Source organism: Euprymna scolopes, chromosome 13 (assembly GCF_053919585.1).
Source record: "Euprymna scolopes isolate OS-2025 chromosome 13, ASM5391958v1, whole genome shotgun sequence".
In the NCBI taxonomy this organism is placed as follows: domain Eukaryota; kingdom Metazoa; phylum Mollusca; class Cephalopoda; order Sepiida; family Sepiolidae; genus Euprymna; species Euprymna scolopes.
In genome coordinates, this window is record NC_136494.1 from 108,817,209 (window position 1) to 108,839,499 (window position 22,291).

Below are 22,291 nucleotides of genomic sequence, written 5' to 3' on the forward strand. Positions count from 1 at the left end.
CCCCATAAATTTTTAACTGACCTCATGTCCAATTCCGCCCTTGTGGGGAGGCAAGTAAACAAAGAAAAAATAACCAGAACGGACATTTCCACTTCCAGGGCATTTTGTAATTAAATCAGAAATAACTTTTTCCAATTACTTTTTTAATATTAAAACTTTGTTACATTAAACATAGTAGCTATTCACAATGCCTCCCCATGGGACAGATTTAGACACCAGGGTGTTTTTTTTTAACGTGGAGAAAAAACATTGTCTTAGTCGTAAAGGATTTCTCTTCCGCTGAGAAAGAAGAAATTGAAATGTAGTACCTGAAGAACAGATACTACACATTGATCTAAGCCAAAAAGGCCAAGAAAGACAAATCATTTTTATTAGCTGTGCCCTACAGCGACACCAATTTTATTTTTTGTTTTTTTAGGCATTGGAATATTCCACTTTGCTTTTAATGGGTGGCAATTTTTATTTGGAATATTCCACTTTCTCTTTTAAGGGATGCAACCATGATAACGGAGAGAGCGATAAGCGTAATAATATAAGGATAGTAGGAGTACAAGGAACAATTCCGAAAAACTTGGAAAAAAGAATGGCAGAAATTGGAATCAGAGGAATAGCTGAAAAAATACAAACCTAACGATAATGAAAACGGCTGAAATATTAAGGAAAACCCTTGAATGCGGAGAATAACACAAGACAATATAACGAAGAAGCGTTACAGGGAATGAAGAACACCGAAGCTGCAGATCTACAAGTTCTACAGCCTCATCATGCATTCCCTCCATTGTTTCATCACCGTTCCCCCCAATAGAAAAGTGATACCAAAGAGCCGAGAAAGATCAAGGAGGATGGTAAGGCCGAGGAGGGAGCACTGACCAGACCTCCGCTGGACAAGCGCGAAGAAAACTTGGATCTTTGGAAGGCTTAGTACCACTCAAATTCCAGTATAAACCAATAGCCACTGCCAGCGAGAAATCAATAGTAAGAGGTTGTTGCGATGATGCAAATTTATTTGCAAATGTTATCGAAGGAGGTGGAGAGAGCTGGACGTCTGGGGAGACTTGTTGTCACTCAGCTTCCAGAGAACTCCACATGTCTCCAATCAGATCGTTTGTTTACTTGTGTGAAAGCTCCATATCAGCCAATAATAATAATAACAATAATAATAACAATAATAATAAACCAACCCCGGACAAGAACAACCATTCTATAAATAAAAATAATAATAACGAACAAGATAAATGCAACTGTAGACACCGCACACTTTGCCCAGTTCAAAATATATGTCTAACCAAAAGCGTAGTTTATCAAGCAACAATATTTGCGAAAGAAAACCCGAATAACAAGAAATATTACGTAGGTATGGCTTCCTTAGATTTCAAAACCCGATACTATGACCACAAAAGTACATTCAACAGTAAAAAATACACCGTATAAAAACAACACTAGCGAATAAATACTGGGAACTCAGAGAAAGCGGACATTCGCCGGTAGTCGAATGGAAAATAACAAGACAAGCTACCACGTGCAGGCATCTAGACGACCCGTGTAGATTATGCCTTCATGAAAAATTTGCTATCCTGTACTTTAAAGAACCCCAACATTTATTAAACTGTAGAAGGGAAATAGAAAATAACTGTGTTCACAAGATAACATTTACTCTAGGATAGCGATCCAAAATAGTTTTAAAACTAACAAAAACAATAGAAAATAAACAAATAAATAAATTAAATAAACATGAATATACATAAACGTATGTACACACACACACACACACACATATATATATATATATATATATTTATATATAAACTAACAATAAAACACACTAATAATAAATAATAATAATGAATCAGAATAATGCCTATAATATTAGGAGCACTAGGAACAATCCTGAAAAAGTTTGAAAAGGAAATGTCAGAAATTGGAATCAAAGGAATACAACGAGTAACAATAATCAAAACAGCTGAAACATTAAGAAATATTGGAAACTGACAAACAGTGGCAACGAGCCCGGGCCAAACAAACTGCTGCAAAGGCAAAACATGAAAGACTACATGGAACCAAGAACACTGAAGCCGGATATAAGTTCTCTTCACCATCTCCACCTCCCCCCCCAAAAAAAAAGAATGAGACCAAATAACCAAGTAAAGTCAAGGAGGAAGGAAAGGCCGAGAAACTGACCAGGCCTTCGCAGGATAAGTGCGAAGAGAACTGGAACATTGGTGAGGCGTATTGTCACTCAAATTCCAATGAAAACCTATAGCCCCTGCCAACGAGAAATAAATGGCAAGCAGCTGTTGCGATAATGCAAATGTATTTGCAAATGTTATCGAAAGTGGTGGAACGTACTGAAAACCTTGGAAGACCTGTTGTCATTCATCTTTCATGGAAGACCACAGGCTGTTTGTCAAAGATCCTTGCGAGCCAATAATAATAATAATAATAATAATAATAATAATAATAATAATAGTGAACGTACAGACAAGTGGTACAAACATAAGCAACAGCACTTGAAAACGTGAATCACAAAATCCTATGGGACATGGACAGACAAACTGATAAACCTATACAGGCCAGAAGACCGGACATTACAATAATTACAAGAAAGAAAAACCCTGTCAAATCGTAGACTTCAATGTGCCAGCTGCCCACACTGAATATCAAAGAAAAGGAGAAACGGAGCAAATACACAGAGCTAGTCAGAGAGGATGAAGAAAATGAAAATAATGCCTATAATAGTAGGAGCACTAGGGACAATCCCGAAAAACTTTGAAAAATAATGGGAGAAATTGGAATCAAAGGAATTACTGGAAAATACAACGAACAACAACAATGAACACAGCTGAAATATTTAAAAAAAAACTTAACACTCATGAGCAACAAGGGCGGACCAGACAAACTGCTGCAGAGGTAAAAACATGAAACGCCACATGGAACTTAGTACATTGAAGCCGCATAAGCTCTCTACCCCCCCCATCACACCATCACTGGCGCCCCCCCCCCCCAAAAAATAAAAGTGAGACCGAACAGCCAAGTAGAGCCAAGGAGAAAAGAATGACCGAGAAGAGAGGACTGACCAGATCTCCGCTGGATAAATACGAAGAAAACTGGGACCCTAAGGAGGCTTATTGCCACTCAAAGTCCACTGAAGACCAATAGCCGCTGACAACGAGAAATCAATGACAAGCAGCTGTTGAGACAATGCAAATTTATTTGCAAATACAATCGAAAGAGGTTGAGAACTGTTGTTACTCAGCTTCCAGGGAACACCACAGGCTGTTTTCAAGTGGAGAACCTTGATAACCCGTATTAAAGCTCCTTATGAGCCAAAAATAATAATAAATACACTACACCCAAAGGACAGTGTAGACTTACTCTACGTGAAAAGGAAAGACGGCAGGAGAGGAATGGTGAGTATAGAAGAATGTGTGCCTGACACAAAAAAAACAGAACTAGAAAAATACATAATGCAGGACACTGAAAGGATTATTATGGCAGCGAGAGACACTGAAAAAAATCAACAAAACAGAAAACAGAGAGAAAAAAGATAAGACGAGAAAAAATGGGAAGAAAAACAACCACACGGAGGAATCATAAGGATGACAAAAGATGAGCATAACGAAAACACTCGGACATGGATGTTAAAAGGACACGTAAAATGAGAAATTGAATCCCTAATTACTGCAGTACAAGATAACTCAATAAGAACCAATCAAATCAAAGCAAAGATCAATAAAACAAGAAATGCGGACTCTGTGGACAAAAAGACAAAACGATAAACTATATAGTAAGGGAATTCAGCAAACTGGCCCAAACGGAATAGAAGAACATGCACGAGCAAGTGGGAAGTGCAGTACACTGAGAATTATCCAAACAGCTACATCTCTTACGCACAGACAAATGGTACAAACATAAGTCGGCAACTGCTTGAAACGAGAATAACAAAATCCTATGGGATATGGACAAGCACTCAATCAAACCCATCCAAACAAGAAGACTGGATATCGTAACAATTAACAAGAAAGAAAATTCCTGTCAATTCGTAGACATTGCTGTTTCGGCTGACCACAGGGTGGATATCAAAGATAAGGAAAAAAACTGAGCAAATACACAGAGCTACACAGAGAGACTAAGGGACTATGGATGACGAAGAAAATCAGTATAATACCTATAATAGTAGGAGCACTATGAATAATCCCGAAAAACTTTGAAAAAAGAATGGGAGAAATTGGAATCAGAGGAATGGATGGAGAGATACAGCGAATAACAATGAAAACAGCTGAAATATTAAGAAAAACCCTTGGATACAGAAATCAGTGCACATGAACGACAGACACAAACTGGATATAAAGGAAATGCTACAAATGTAAAACACAAAGGAGCATCACATGGAATCACGAAAACTGGGATTTTTTGTGTCATCAAAAACTGATACCACGCCATAGCGAGGAGTGTCACGGTGGATGAAAAGACCTAGGAGAAATAGCACTAGACAGACCTTTGCTGGACGAACGCAAAGAGGACTGGGTCCTTAGGGAAGCTTGTTGCCACCAAAATTCCAGTGAAAACTAATGGGCGCCACCGACGAGAAATCAATGGTAAGCGGCCGCTACGATAACGTAAATCTATCTGAACTGGTTATCGATCGAGGTGGAAGGTACTGAACTTGTCACTCAGACTTCAGAGAATGCGACAAGTCGTTCTTTTATGGTTTTGTGACTACTCCTTGTGATTAAATAATAATAATAATAATAATAATAATGCAAACAATTGCATCTTGAATACACAGACAGGTGGTACAACCACAAACCGGCAGCAGTACTGGAAAATGAAAGTCACGAGATCTTATCAGTCATGGATATACAAACGGATAAACCCATCCCAGCAAGAAGAACGGATGTCAGAATAGTTTACAAAAAGGAAAAGTCCTGCCAGATTGTAGACTTTTCCGTTCCAACAGACCGCAGTGATGATTAAGGAGTCTGAAAAGCTCAAGAGGATCTGCAAAATGAAGAAAGTAAATATAACATCACTAATACAAGGAGCGCAAGGACGATACCAAAAACTTTGTAAAAAAAGATGGGAGAGATTGGAATCAGATGGATAACAAGGAAGATACAAGGAATTTCAATAATGCATACTGCAGAAAAATTAACGAAAACTCTTTAATGTGGAGATTTACACAACATATAAACTACATACGCACTGGATATAGAAACGGCTACAGATGAAAAACAAAAAGAAACATCACAGGGAATCATGAAAACCGAAACTGTACAATTGAAAAATACCCCCCCTCTTTTTTTTTCAATGACAAAACAGACACCGCATCAAATAATGAGCGTCAAAGATGGAAAGACCAAAGAAAGAAAGTACTAGCCAGACCTCCGTTGGAAGAGTTCAAAGAGAACTGTGATCTTTGGGAAGCCTTTTTCCACCCAAATTCCAGTGAAAACTAATTATCACTGCCAGCGAGAAATGGTAAGCGACTGTTGCGATAAGGCAACTTCTTTTGTAAATGTTATCGAAAGAGGTGGAGAGTTCTGGAAATTTGGGCAAATTTGTTGTCACTAAGACTCCTGGGAATACCGCAAGTTGTTTCCAGAGACCAAACTCTGATAATATGCTCCTATGTATACTCCTAGTGACTAAATAATAATAATAATAATAATAATAATAATAATAATAATAATAATAATAATAATATGGGTGTAGAAATCACTTTGATAAGTTTTAATCTTGCTCATTCCTTAGAATCACGTTCATTAAATTAAATGAGCAGTTGCCTAACAACTGAGAGAGAGAGAGTAAATAATAATAATAATAATAATATTAATAATAATAATAATAATAATAATAATAATAATAATATGACAGAATAGCACAAGCATAGATAACTGATTGCCTAAAAATGTACAAAATATTCGACAAAATAATTAATATTATTTAGAAAGAAATGGAAGCATTGAGGCTTGAATTAACAGGTTGAAGACAATTCAAGGCTTAAATAAAAATACAGAAAACCATCTTCCAAGGAGACTCGCTATCATCACTACTACTTGTTATAAATATGATGCCACTCAACTACATACTTAGAAACTGTAATGTCTGATACAAGTTTACGGGGACAGAACAAAGAATAAAACACGCCAAGTACATGGATGCTATTCCACAATTTGCAAAAAACAAAAAGCATCAAGAAAAGCTAATAAACAATCAGAATATTCAGCCAGGATATTAGAATGGAATTTTTTACCGAATATTTTGCAATACTGGAGATGAAAAGAGGGAAACGGGAAATATCAGAGAGTACTGAGCTGTCCAACCAAGAGGAGATGATGGTGCTTGGAGAAGATAGTACGTATAAATATTTGGGTGTCCTGGAAGAATACATTATCAAATCCACAGAAATGAAAGACAGGATTGGAAAAGAGTACCTACTTAGAAACTAAACTATATGGTAGAAATCTTATTAAAGGAATAGCGGGTAGTATCGTATTAACTGGAACTTACACCACTTAATCAGAGCAGTTGGAAACTTATGACGATGCACAATGCATTACACAAAAAAATATGATACCGACATACTCTTTGTGAACAGGAACGAATAGGAAAAGGACTAATAAATGTAGAAGACTGTGTAGCAAGCAGAAAAAAAGACTTGGAAGAGTATACACTCGTGAGCAAAAAAAAAAAAAAATGGGCCAAACAAAGTTTATACATTTTAGAGCACTAAAACCTATATTAAACGAAGAACAATTGAAAAAGAAACTTAAAGGCGACTAATAACACAGAACAAGACATTTATTTTGATAAATGCTTAGTATAGAATCACTTTCCATTTTGGTTTCTTTAAAAGATCAATCCATTTAGACATGCTCTCAACCAAAGTGGAAAATTGTGAAGATGAGATGCTATTTCATTCGCTTTACACAGCTTCCCATAGTTTTTCATTGTTCGAAAAGATACCTCCAGCCAATGCACGAGATATTATGGACCAAATATTCTTGATTGGGTTTAGATTAGGGCTTAGATCTGGCTAAAATATCACATCAATTGAATTAGCAGAAAACCATTTTTGCGACTTTATCAGTCTGTGCAGGGGCATTATCATGTTGAAAAACAATCATCTCGGATATTCCCAGCTTCTGGATACTTGGTAATAATCCTCTTTCTAATATTCGAATGTATTCCTTTGCATTGATTGACTTCTCACATCTAATAAGTTCTCCAATTTTTTGTTCAGTAAAAGTTCCCCGTACCATTATCCCTCCATTTTCGTGTGTAACTGTCGGTTTTATACAACTTGATGAACGTCTTTCTCCAGTTCTCTGAATGCGTCGTTCGGGAGCATCAGTATAAAGAAAAAAAATCTTGATTCATCTGACTAGAAAACATTTCTGAATCAGTCTGTACATTTCTTGTCATAAGACGAGAAAAATCGCTTTCTATCATTGATTTTCTTATATAAAAATGATTTTTTGCACATCTTTTAGAAGAACATCACATTTCTTTCATTCGTTTAGATATTGTATATTTAAAAAGAGAATTTCCAGCCCCTCTTTTGAATTCTTTGCCATGGTCAACATAAGTTTTCTTTCGCTCCTTCAAAACGGTTTATTTAAGCCTGTGGTCGTCCTTCAAAGTGGATACTCAAGGGCGACCAAATTCAGATTTCCTTTTTACCGGGCGTTCGATTTCGAAACTTTGACCAATTTGCTTCACCGCAGAAAAAAATGTTTTCATATTTTCTTTTCTTAAAATATCAAAAATCTGTTTGTAAGTCATTTTGGACTGCCTTAATCCTGCAATTCGGTTTTTTATATCCTCGACAAGATTCGGTCTTACCATTTTTATTATGTATTTTTCCATATATTATTATATGCTCTACAATATGATCTGTAAAATAGAAATTTTCAGCTAAAATTTACAAAAATTAATGGAAAAATATTGAAAAATCGATTTCTTTCTTCTTTCACCCTTGGCCCATTTTTTTTTTTTTGCTCATAAGAAAGATTCGTCACTGCAGCCAGAGACACCGATAAAACCAAACTAAAAAAACAAGGAAAGAAAAGTGGGAAGAGAAAGTGCTACATAGACGATTCATAAGAATGAAAAAAGAAGAGAATCACGTAAGCCCGTATCTACACACTAATTTAATGTTCGAATTATGTTATCAGCTCAAATCCTCCTTTTTAATAAATAAGATGTCTCTATTGAATAATTTATAATCTGGAAACCGTGAGATACGTATGTACGATAAAACTACTACAGTATTCATCTATGTGTAATTAAATTCTACAAGCAGTGATATAGTTATAACTTATACATGCACCACTTATTTACTGACAAATTAAAAAAATTATATTAAGACAAGTTAAATTTCATTACTTGCTGTTTTATGTTTTAGCTTAGAATTAATCTGATATAACTTATTTTTGCGACGTAACTCATTTAAATTATGTTTTTGCAATTTTGTGAAGCAATTATTTAATTTTTAAATATTTCATTTTTTAAATAGCCAAAGTTTCTTTTAATTATATGATGGATTAACTGACACGATATAACATTGTCTTTCCGGAATACAGATATAACATAAGGTGCAATAGATAGGACGGGAACTTCATCCCGAGACAAACAAATGTACATAATGATCGCTAGAATAGCAAGGAGTTTCAGGTTGCAAATTGTATTTTTTAAAGTGTAACCGAACGAAGACCCTAAAGGGTATTCACTGGTGTAAGAGTTCGGATCCAATTGTATCCAGAAATACGGCACACTCGGGCAGAGTTCAATTGCTATACTTGTCACCCAAATAGCGGGAATTGTCCAGTATTCTCACATAAACATACGTTAGACTTCCTCGTGGGTGATTTCCATCGAAGAATTGCTCACGTCATAAGGTTATCAACCCCAAATGCTCAATCCAAAATAATATTCCAGTACTATTTCTTAGTATATCATTGATTGATTGACAAAACAGTATTAGTATTTAAGTGTTATTATCAACTCATATCAATCCGGCTGCAGTTATATTTCTATGTTTTTTGAGTTTAGTCAAGAACCAGCAAGGGGGAATCACCAAGGCAATCGGAAATTGCCCCGTATTTATTCACATAATAAAATCTTTGAATAATAACTATTGTAACAGTTATTACTATTACCATGCACCGCTACACAACCACCTTTCGCTCATATATGGAATAATGTTGCCACATCTGGGCGTGTGCATTTACAACTAGTCTCTCCCTCTTAGTCTCATGGATAGGGTTCAAAAAGAGTCTTCGATCTAATAGGTCCCACTTTATCAACTAAGTTCAAACCTTTGTCCCATCGACACAATGCTGCATCTCTGCCTGATTTACAAGTATTTGAATGGAATATGTTCTGATGAAGTCGTTGAACTTGTCGTTTTAAAATGCTCGACAAATCCGCTTAGCAATATAATCATACACCTTCATTGTTGAAGCCCCTAAATGTCAGAAAGCTTTCTTGCCTTATAGATTTTCCATCGAACAGCTAGACTTTGAAATTCCCTTCTTGCTACCTGCCTCCCGTACTGTACTGATATGCAGAAGTTTAAATGTAACGTAAACTTACATTTTGTTTCTTTCCTAGGCACCGTCATAAATAGTAGCCCCTTACGTTCAAGTGGCGATATGCCTTCATAGGTGTGAAGATGAGTAAAAACAGATCCGTTCTCACAGGGGATTGGTAAAAAAAATGCTATTTTGTAAAAATGTTCACTTATTCACTTCTTCGATTTCGAAATTATGTATGAAGTAGCAGAAATTAACGGTCATGTTTTCAAAGGCAGTTGATTATTCATTTCGGAAGTGAAAACTCGAGTTGCAAACTAAAAAAATGTTTTGCCATGTCACCAAATTATTAAATGATTACAAATATTCTCTGATAATTTTTAGGGGAAATGGTACGAGAATACTCTGAAACAACTGATATCTACCTTAAACATCAGTTAATAAAAAAAACACAAAAACAAAACAAAAAGAAAACAGAATTTATTGTTTTTGTAAAAATATATCACCATTTTATTTATTTTCCACTTTTCACGCGATAACCCACTATTATTAAAGCCTAGTAGTTGAACCTGCGTTGCTCGATTGTAAAATATGCATAAATATTATATTTTAATTAACGTGGAATTCTTATACATTATGAATAGAAATATCGTATGTATTAAGCATAACATTAAATTCCTTAATAAAATGAATAAATATTTTAAAATAATTGATACTGCTGCATGGGAATATTATGTTTGTTTTCTTATCCGTTCACATCCTTCAAGTAAACAAACAGAAAAAAAACACCAAACCTGAGATCGAAACCAAAACCTAATGAGATTGAGTTAGGTACGATAAACATTAGACCAGCGTGACACGACTTAAAATGTGTTTTCAAACTACGTATACTTAACGCAAGTAATCAGTAATGTGAACTATTTACACATGCGCATTCCGGAAACAGTTCGTAAACAAACAAAAAATAAAAAATAAAAAAACAACGATTCACACGTACCAACGTTTCAATTTTGACCTCCTTAAGGAAGAAAACGGACTAAAAATATTCCACATCTCTTATTATTCTATAAACCAATTTCAAGTCTATGGATCAAAACTGCTTTGATTATAAAAGTTTTTTTCACTTATATATATATATATATATATATATATATATATATATATATATACATTATAATTATTATTATTATTATTATTATTATTATTATTATTATTATTATTAAACACCATGAATCGGTATTTGAACATAAAAAATGACAGGTGTAAGTTACTAAATTAACTGGATTCATTATTCGATAACATAGGAAGATGTATTTATATGCGATGAAAATTTAGAAACATGTAATTATGGAAGTATGTGTTAACAACAGATTGAAAATATTTGGAATCATAAAAAATGTCATTTAGATTACACTAGCAGGTTGCCCGGCGTTGCCCAGTTGTAAAATACACTTAAGTCCAATATTTTAATCCACGCAGATTACGTGTAATGTTAAGAACCAATTTTCTATCAATTATTGTAAGTTATCTAATAGATAGCAGTGGTATAAAATAGAACATATGACTTGGGTGTCATCAGCTAGAATCGAAACCAGAACATACAGATGTCCAGCATTATAGCCACACCTATATGAATATAAATAGGTTACAGAAAAACGTTCTTTAACCTATGAATGTAGATTTGTGCATATAACAGGTTTAGTAAATTATTCCGTTCAAGGTCAATTGTTTGTTTTAAATTTCGACCGCTTATCGGTATTTATACCGGCTATAAAACCAAATCGAAAGTGAGCTACAAGTTCAAATACGCTGTACATCAGATGTAAACCAAATATTCAAAGAAGAGTTTAGTAGACAATTTTCGCACACACACCAATAAGGTTACTCTCACATACACGCACACACACATTTCTGTGTGCTTAAATGTTTTCACCTTAAATACTACACAATTTTATGCAGGATGTAGAAGCTGTGCATGAATAGAATTAAGCATAAGAGTAAAATGATCCCAATCATGTAATAAGACAATATAAAATGATTAAGAAATTTAATTTTTCAATGCAATAAACATTTTTTAACCTTTATGTAGTCACTCACACATTCATGACTGCGTATATTAAGAAGTTCGTTTTAATCTACAACAGTCTAGTAAATAATGGGCAATCAACAATTCCCCCACTAACCAACAATCACGAGGTTCTTTGCTCAGCAACCGAGAAGGCTAACATGCTTGCCAGTCGGTTTGCCTCAAACTCCACACTGGACCCTCTAAACCACCCCCTACCTCAATTTCCTATGCGGACAGACGCCACGCTAGACGATCTGAAAATCACCCCTACGCAGGTGCATGCTATCATAAAAAACCTTGACACTTCCAAAGCATGTGGACCCGACCTCATCCCAGCTGTGCTATTAAAAAAGTACTCAGCCGAAGTAGCTCCAGTTCTCTCCAAACTCTACAACAGATGCCTTAATGAATCTTGCTTTCCGAGCTGTTGGAAAACTGCTTCTGTAGTACCAGTATTCAAGAATTCTGGCGAAAAAACTGACCCATTAAATTATCGCCCTATTAGCCTCCTCCCACTTTTTTCCAAAATATTTGAGACCTTAATTAACCATGCTCTAGTCCAGCACCTTACAGATGCTAAACTTCTGACCGACCATCAATATGGATTTAGACAAGCCCGTTCCACGGCAGACATCCTCACTGTAATCTCTGAACGCATATACCATTCACTGGACAAAGCGGGAGAGGGCAGAGAGGTAGCTCTAGATATATCTAAGGCTTTTGACAGGGTATGGCATGAGGGTCTCCTCAGGAAGATTAGATCTTACGGTATCACTGGTAGAATATTTAACATAATTAAATCCTTCTTAGATAAGAGAAAAATCCAGGTTGTCCTCGACGGTCGTACATCTAAACAATATGATATAAATGCGGGAGTGCCCCAAGGATCTATCCTTGGACCTCTGCTGTTCCTGATATTAATAAATGACCTCCCCGACAAGATTGCCTCTGAGATGGGTATATATGCTGATGACACCACACTCTATAGCAGGCACGACAGGAAAACAAACGAACATATATCTAAAGTAATGGCAGAAACACTAGAGGATGACCTCCAATCAGTAGTGGAATGGGGACAAAAATGGATGGTAACGTTCAATGCCACCAAGACAAAACTGGTGTCATTCAATAATTACAAGAAACCTTCTCTACCACCTATAGCAATGGCCAACGACTCTTTATCTGAGAGTACGTCTCTCAAGCTCCTTGGCCTAACGTTCACAGGAAACATGAGTTGGAACAATTACATCGAGGGCATTGCTAGGGCCGCTGCAAGGAAGGTGGGCTCTCTCTACCGTGCTAGAAAACTTCTAACACCCGAAAGTATCCTGTACCTCTATAAGGCCACTATTCGCCCATGTATGGAGTATTGCTGTCATATTTGGGCTTGTGCATCGGCTACTAGTCTCTCGCTCCTTGACAGGATTCAAAAGAGAGTCGCAAATCTGATAGGCCCTAAACTGGCATCTAAACTTCAGCCTCTGTCCCATCGTCGAAACGTTGCATCCCTCTGCCTGTTCTACAAGTATTATAATGGTGAATGCTCTGAAGAACTGCAAGCACTTGTGCCCCCACGACATGAACACCCTCGACAGACCCGACAAGCTGCAAAATCCCACCCTCACACTGTAGAGATCCCTAGATGTAAAAGATCTTTCTACTCCAGTAGTTTCTTCCCCAGAACTGCTAGACTTTGGAATTCCATTCCAGGTCACTGCTTCCCCAACTGTACTGACATGCATAAGTTCAAGTGCAACGTGAACCAACATCTCGCTGCCCTAATCCCTACATAGTACCCCAGTAGATGTTTCCCCTGATAGTAGCCCCCTACACCAAAGTGGCAATGTGCCTTGTTTGGGGTGAAAATGTAATAAAAAAAAATTATTTGTAAGTAAAAAATTAGCTTTTAATATAAAAGTCAGAGAGAAAAACATCTTTATTGGTATATATATGGATGAATGGTCAACGATTTAGTTTTCACCAGTTTAAATGTCAGAAAAGATAATATAATATAATACAACGCTGTTTAAAATATTTTAAATTATTTGAGATGTTTATATTACAGGGACAAATGGAGGCGTTTAAATTGATATCGAGGTAGGATGACGAATTGTTCGTATCAAGTCTTTTTTTTACACAGTGATCACCACTTATCAAGGCCCGGAAGCCACTCAGGGATAAGGGTTATTGCAAGTACATTACGTTAGTGTGGAGATTTGCTGAAGTGTTAACTTAAGGGGGCGGTTCATTAGGAATTTGTTAACATTGGACTTGACGAAATCCAAGTTGTAGTCCGGAGGGAAGCAGGCAGACGGAACTGAATTCTGTCGGTTTTGTAGTACACCTATAGCTGTCGAAGTAAACAACTATTGAGTCTGCCTTTTTGGAAGTACACGTGTCAATGGAATTGCAGAAAACCAATATCCACAATAAATTGAGCCGGTCAGAAATCGCATAATTTTGATCCATAAGACTTTATAGTTTTTTTTTTTTTTTTACAGAAGCAAAAGTTACAGACAGTATATCTGTAAGAGAAATAAACAAGAAAGTTTTAATCGTGCTGGTTCAAATAAAACAGTAAAACACATCTGGAGTGCATGATTATTTCAGAAATGTGAAAGTGTCTACATCTTTTGACACGTCAACGTCTCTTTAAATTTGTTGCCTGCACAGACATCCTGCCTTTATGATTTATTGTGCTATGTGTCTTAGTACCTATTTTACTAAACTTTTTCATAAATCCCCTTGTTTTGTCATGGTCAGCTGTCCCTTATTCTAATATATAGAAAAACGTTTCTCTTTAAGTGAGTGCATTTTCGGTGTAAGCCATAGTAAATCGATAAAACCATAAATATAATCTTTGACGTCTTTAAACATATGTATATTTTACTAAAGGAAATAACTTATTTGATTGCAACATGATATAATTGAAAAAAAAACTACTATAACATTTTGATTGGTTTCATGCGTACCTGTTTTATAAGCCACTGAGGTTACCCGATCAGATTGTCTGGCTTCCTGAGACGAAATGCACTTAACATCGATGCTTTTTGTTTTTCCTTCTTTTTGAAAAAGTTAATTATGTTCTGCAAAACCAAAGCCAAGACACAACACTTCACCTTCCTTTTCCCCTTTTCTTCTTCCTTTTCCCCTTTTCCTTCTTCCTTTTTTCTCTCCTCCAGTTCCTTACCAGTTTCCTTATTTAAAATCTACAAAAAGTTAACACTGTAACCCTTTTTGTCTCCCTCATTCATGCTCTACATGTCAGGGAATAAAAACGATAAAAATCCACTATAAAGCAACTACACCAAACACTACAATCTAGCGATTAAAGATACAAAAAGCTTGAAGAAAAAAAAAATTCTTCTAATAAATAATTGGATTCAACATGAATACGATTTCCAAAATAACTTTATTCGGCATTAAATAACCAGAAAAGAGTTGATATGCTGTAAAACAACGGACCAAACAATTTTATTAGCCAAATGTAATTAGGGGCAACATGAATGAGAACCTATTTTAATGATTAAAATATTTCGGTTGATAACAGTGCCACGACATTTTGTTTCGAACTCAGATTTTTAATCGTTACAATGGTGTTTGATTTAGAAAACAAAATCAGACATTATTATCTCCATCTCTATCTCTTCTATTATATAAAAGTCATAAGTGTGTGTGTGTGTGTGTTTGTGTGTGAGTTCCTTTCTCATAGGTTCCACAACGGCTGGGCAGATCTTTGGCAAATTTCATACAAATGTAATTTATCTGTCTGGCAGTGTTCTTAGATACCTTTTGTATCGAAGATCATCCGATAAATATAGAAAATTGAAAAAAATCCGATTTTAAAAATAGTCCCTCTTCTATTATCGATAAAAATATTTTTACAAGAGAATATTGTAGGTTACACGGGCCGATGTAACGTTAATTATTCCCCTGTAAAAAGTATTCTTTTGTGCTTATAAGAGAGGAAATACTATGTTTAAGACGGTTGGGCCTAAGTATCAGTTGACGTGATATTGTAAACAAACACAGACGGAATTTGATGGACGACATTATCATTTTTATTTCTTTATTTTTTTGAGAATTAGTCTGCCTGGCTATTTATTTCATTGTAATATATATATTAAACAATAGAGGATTGATTCTATATTAATATATACATAACCTGCATGAATTAAAATGTCACATAAAAGTGTATTGTGCGACCGAACAACGCCGAGCGGTCACCTATTTTTTTATTTTTATTTTTTTGCTTTTAAATGAGAGATAATTTTTATTTTATTAATAAAATGCAAATACTTGTTGGATGTTTTTTTCAGTTTTGTATTGATTTAATTTAATAACAATAAAAGGCAGCAAGATGTGGTTTCTCTTTCGATGGTGTAATTCTTCTTTGAACTAAAGCATGGAAGCCGCAGTTTAACGAAAAGAAGAATGTCATGTGTCTTTTACATTTTGTTTGATTAAATGAACAAAAACAGTTGTGAAATAAATAACTTTCTGGACAAATATACTTCAATACAAATTAATAAAAAAAAAAACTTTTGTATGCTTCGAGTTTTATTTCCCAGATATTCTTCAATCATTAACAAGACTACCAGGTGCTGAACAGAATCCTAAATGAAAAAAATATGGCTTAAATATGTGTGCGTAACATTTTCTTAATAACATTCCCACCTTACTTATAAAAAAATCGACTCCTGATTTTCTGTAGGTCTCTCTTTCTGAAAATAATGCGCAATATTCTTTAACTTCTTGAAAATGTATATCACAAAAAGAAAAGAAAATGCAGTAATTAGCCGCTAAATGTTTGACATATTTTCAGTCTCGTTTTCGAAAAGTTACATGTAACAGTAAGACAAAGTAATTATATCTTTTGAACCCAATACACTAAACTGCACTCTTATTTAAAAAGTTCCAATTTGTATACTTGATAACCATTCCAATGTTGGCAGCAAACACAGAAAAGCACATCATTTATTTATATAAGAAACGGCTATAGTAGAGGAAAAAGACAAATCTTCGATAATTTCTATGATAAACAAATCAATTTGTTTATTAAATTAACTGACAGATTAGGTCCTTTATAGAGGTGATATTTGGTAGTAATTTTGCTTTGAAGTTTTTTCTAGATCTAATATGCAAAAGAGCAGCGATAATTGTCAAGCTGGTCTTTCTCAGTGCCCAGTGATGTAAACTTTGAATGCCCTATCGTCATTTTATTAGAAGCAACACACCAGTGAAAATGTTCATTTCCAAGCTCTCATTGTTTTTTCTTATCATTCATGCATATATTCGTCGTTGTCACGCATTCTAATGCAATTTATGGACTCTCTGTGACTATAAATTGTTCCGCTTGTACTCGAAAGTCTCAAATAAGATTCAATATATAACACGAAAAAGTAAAATGTCTAAGAGATTCCTGAACGTAGCAACGACTCAATACTTCTTGAAAGCTACCCTCCAAATTAATATTCATAAGCAGTGTCGACTTTTTATTTCATCCGAATCCCTCTTTTCCAATCATGACAAAACTCAATCTGTCTCTACCTTAATCTTACCCTGTGTATTCATTAAAACACCATCCCGTGACGAGTATGTAGTCATATATTAATTGCGATTACTACTTCTAGCTTCAAAATGGCCAGCGTTTGAAATCTATTTTTTTAGATTTACGATGCAGAAATCGTTAAAGCAATCTAATTCAGCTTATTTTATTCTTAATATATTATAATATTATATGTTATCACATGGCTGATACATTTTCATAAATTATAAACCTATTACTTACTCTATAAACAAACTACATCAACACAGACATATCTCCCTATGTAGCGTAAGGCGGTTTAAGAAATTTCATTTACGAACAATAATGACGTGATATTTTACTGAATAAAATTTTATTACAAATTCAATTATTTAAATTAATATATATATAGATACAAAACATGGTACCTCATAAGTGACACCATTTAAATTAATAATAAATATGTAATACATATGTGTATTCAACATATCAATCGGTTTATTGTTGGGGTATAATGATAATAATGAAAATACTAGCAAAGTCTAGACCGTAAGAGTTGACCTGGACCTTGAAAAATAGTGTGCACCATCCTTAGGTCGGAGATCATTATCATGTCAGGTATTGTTATGATCAGTTCAGATGGGTGGGTTGTAGGAAAGTATATATAATACGTGAGTTATGACCTTGACCTTTGATTTTAAGATTGAAAAATAGAATGCACAATTCTGGGTTGGGAGTCATCATCATGCCAGATTTGGTCATGATCGGACCAGCGCTAAAGGAGAGTAAATGTATTTAGATTATGACCTCGATTTTTTTTAACTTCACCTTAAAAAATGATGTTCACCATCCCAAGGTAGAAGGCCATCATCATACATAGTTGGTCATAATAGGTTCAATGGTGTGGACTGTAAAAGAGTGCATATACATAGGCTTTGATTTTGATCGTTGACCTTATTCTTAAAAAATGGTGTGCACCATCCTAAGGTGGGGACCATCATCATGCCACACTTGGTCATGATCGGCCTAATAGTGTGTGCTTTAGGAGAATATATATATATATATATATATATATATATATATATATATATATAGGCTATAACCCTGACACTTTTTCCGAAGGATTCACCACTTATCAAGGCCCCGAGAGGACTGGAGGATAAGGGTTAAAAGGGTGTACATTAGTCAAAAGGACAATAGCATAGTAATCGTTGGAAGTGTAAATTGCGTTACTTAAGATGAACGGCTCATCAAGAACTTGTTTACGTTTGACTTGAAGACGACCATATGTTAGTCAGCTGGAAAGTAGGCAAACCGTGGACAGTTTCAAAGCTTTTTTCATGGAATCTACATTTGGGTTTAGGCACAGATAAAAAGTAGCGGAAATTATTGATAGTGTTTTCAGCTAGACGTGGGTTTCTCATGAATGTTTAGCGAGATAGGTATATAGATTGAAGCTCAGACAAACATTTGCCATAGAAAATAACGATAAAACAGAGACAAGCTCACAACGTCTCTTCTCTGAGAAAGATGTTGCAGGGAAGAGAAAAGGGCATCCCCCACTAAGCCACGAAGCCTATTTTGTACTCTGTCAAGGCAGGATAGGCTAGGAAATCTACTTATGACTCTGCTGCTCCTGCCTAGATGTGGCAACAATCATCTATCCTTGGACATACCTGGCTCTTATATAGCTAGAGACTTGCATAAGCAAGTAGATATCTACTGGATCGATAGAAGAATCCCGACATTTTCCCAGCGACCTTGGTAACGGATTTGATGTACGTGTTCCATTTCAGATTAGGAGTAAAGAAAAATCCCAGAAGCTTATCAGAAAATGATGCTCCACGAGACGAGTGCCATTCATTCTAATTAAACCAGATGAGGATCAGAAGCTTGATGATGTAATAATAGAAGCTTGGTTTTAGATGCATTCAAATTAACCAGCATGATCAAGATAAGAGGACATAGAGTCAGAGAGAATTCGATCGTTTACAGCCTTTCATATGTTGCCATAGATAGTAGTGTCATCAGCATACATGTTCACGAATAATCTAAGGATGTTATTTGGAAGATCATTAATGTACATTAGGAATAAAGTTGGACTCAGGATGGACCACTTAGAGACTTAAGCTATGAGCTTCTGATTTCTGCCCATCAGCAACTACTCTTATGAACATATCAGGGAGAAATGATTTAACAATTGATAAGACATGTCTTGCTATACCATAGCTGAAGATCTTCTATGCCATACCCTTTCAAAGGCCTTTATATGTAAAGAGAAATTGCCCTAGAAAGAAAGTCTCCGTTGAGAAATTCGCAAATCCTATGAGAAATAAACTTAAGCACATCTGCTGTAGATCTAGCAAAACAGAAAACATATTGCATGTTACTAAAGAAGGTTATTTTTACTGATGTGGTTAGCAACTTTATTAAACACAGATTCAAGTAACTTACTCGTGAAGTACATGACACTTATTGGTCTGTACTGACAGGAAGATGACAAATCACGGGAATTTTTAAATACAGGGTATACCGATGTGATTTTCCAAGGTCAACACACACAACAAGCAATTCACCTTAAGACAACGCTTAAATAAATTTGTAAGTATGGGAGCATATTCTGGTTGAAGTTTTTTACTATCGCTATAAGTGAAATGTCGCCAGGGTCAGTTGCTTTACTGGAATCGAGGGTTTTGATTAGCTTGCTAACATCACGCACATATATTTGTATGTCGCATAACGTGCTCTCTGACACAGGCAGAAATACGTGGTTTGGCGGCCTTGGTCGCATGGAGTAGAATTAGCTGCAAAGAGTCTGGCTTTGTCTGATGCTTACGAGATTACTTAAGATCCATTGATGATAGTTGGGATGGAGCACACGCTTCTGTTCAGGATCCTGTTTGCTATTTGCCAAACTTTGTTGGAACCAAACCCCTGCTCAGCTACTTTAAAATTGATGGACTGATCATACAACTCTCTCGCGTTCTTTATTATTCTTTTACAGTGGTTGCTGGCAGTCCTGAAAGCGGTTTTAGCCCTAGTATATCTGTTGAAAGCAATGGAAAAATGATTTCTGTGCGCAATGGCAGCAACACATTCCAGAGAGAACCAGGGCTGGCTGTTAGATTTCTGCTGGAATTTTCACGAGTGTATGAAACGACCTATACATACAATTAACCTTTTCCTTAGGTCTGATACTATAAAATACATATCCTTTTTAAAGATAAAACGCAGAGGTAGATCTGATATAAATGTACGGAAGTAATCCCAGTAAGCCATAGAGTATCGATATGCTGTACGATTGAGAGGTACGTCCGAGGATTTATTACATTTCCTTTATATTTTAACTGATACAAGATTTGTTAGAAGATCCTAGTGGAGACAGAACGGAAGATGAACATAGCTCAAGGCAAGTTGTGAGGAAAATATCGAGGAGACTTGCATATTGACCTGCAGTCTTGAAAAATGGTGTACACCATTCATAGCGAGGGAACCATCATCATGCCAGGTTTACTCATGAAAGGTCAACTGGTTTGGGCTGCAGGAGTGTAGAACACACACACACACACACACACACACACACACGAACTCTTCTACTTTATATATATAGAAGCGTGCATTTTTTCATGTCAGCCACCCCTACATAGCGCAATATGCTAACTCCACGTATGCACCCAAATTTTTAAACATTTTAAAGAAAGGGGTGACATAGAGCCTTAGTTAATCGTTTTTTTATTGTTAGTTATAAGGTGTGTATAGTTTTGCCGCGTGTGAAACGAAAACGTAATAAAGTTATAAGAATTCAGCGAATTTTAAATATGATGACAAAAGAAAGGAAGTGCATTATGATGTCCATTATTTTTCTTTTAATATTCAATACAATAATACCTAAACAGTATGAGATATGTACTATTAAATGACGATAGGTTTTACCTTTTACAACTAATGATTAATATGTTGTTTTTTTTGTGTTAGATGATATTTTTATTATCAATTTGAATGTCATTTCCCATGGGAAATCATTTCTACACTAAAAAAAATCTATGCATGCTATAAAATGTAATTAGTAGGACAAGTGTAGAATAATAGCGATGAATCGTACATAGCTGTCGCATATTGCACTTTGTCAATCCACACCAAGTAAAATACAAATTCATCGACGAATCATTTCTATATCCAAATGTATATAAACTAGTAGAGGAATTATAGAAAGATAATGTAAACCATTCGAAATATCGGGGTTGCTTTAAAATCCATATTGATTCGAAAATGTTGTCAAAACAAATCTATCTATCTATCTATATATCTATTAAAGTGTAAGTGTCTGTCTGTCTGCGTGCCTCTCTGTCTGTGTACATATCCCTACACAATAACTCTGTCATGTTTCAGTCTACAGACTCAAAATTTGATATGCTTGTTATGGAAATTTTAGAAAATCTTTGTAATCGGTTTTCTGCCAGAACTTTGGATGTTAAGAGGTCAAAGTTCAACGATTTGACGTTTGAGAACTCTAACAAACTCCTCTGCCAATTTTAGGCATAAACAATTGAATTTTAGATACAGGTTCCTTTGATATGAATTTAACTTAATAACTTGATTTGAGCCCCAAACAATAAATGTTCAGGGGCCATAATAGGGGTCAAAGTTTTTAAAAAATTGGCATCTACGGTTTCTACCAAATTACTCAGACAATTTCTGGTCTAAACATTTGAAATTTTACATAAAGAGAAATCATAGATCGGGTAAGCTTTTTAACCGGTTTGCGTCCAAAATTGTGCCCACCAATATATAAATGTATGCATGTATGTATGTTTGCAGATCTGCCTTAAACTTTCCACAGACGGATTTTCAGAAGATTAGTATCGTTTTGAAGCTCGGCCCTTCAGAAGACAAATCCCGAAAAAATGGCTAAAAACATTAATTTCTTTACCCTAAACTGGGCACTTTTCTATACAGATGAGTCGCTTTTTTCAAAGATATTTTTGAAAGGCATCACCTCTTTTCGATTGTCTAGCCTTTATTTAAACATACGTCACTTCCGGTTTGGTGGTGGTCGTAACAGTAAGGACGTCACGTTTTTTCGCGTTTTTTCCTCATTCGCGGTACGAATTCGAGCCTGCCTTCCTACTACCACTTTTTTTTTGCTTAACACCCACCTCA

General features: G+C 35.4%; 1 pseudogene; it reads right to left on the reverse strand.

Moving 5' to 3' along the window:
- Positions 1-203: 203 nt before the first annotated feature.
- Positions 204-361, reverse strand: LOC145292532 (U2 spliceosomal RNA; annotated as a pseudogene).
- Positions 362-22,291: the final 21,930 nt, after the last annotated feature.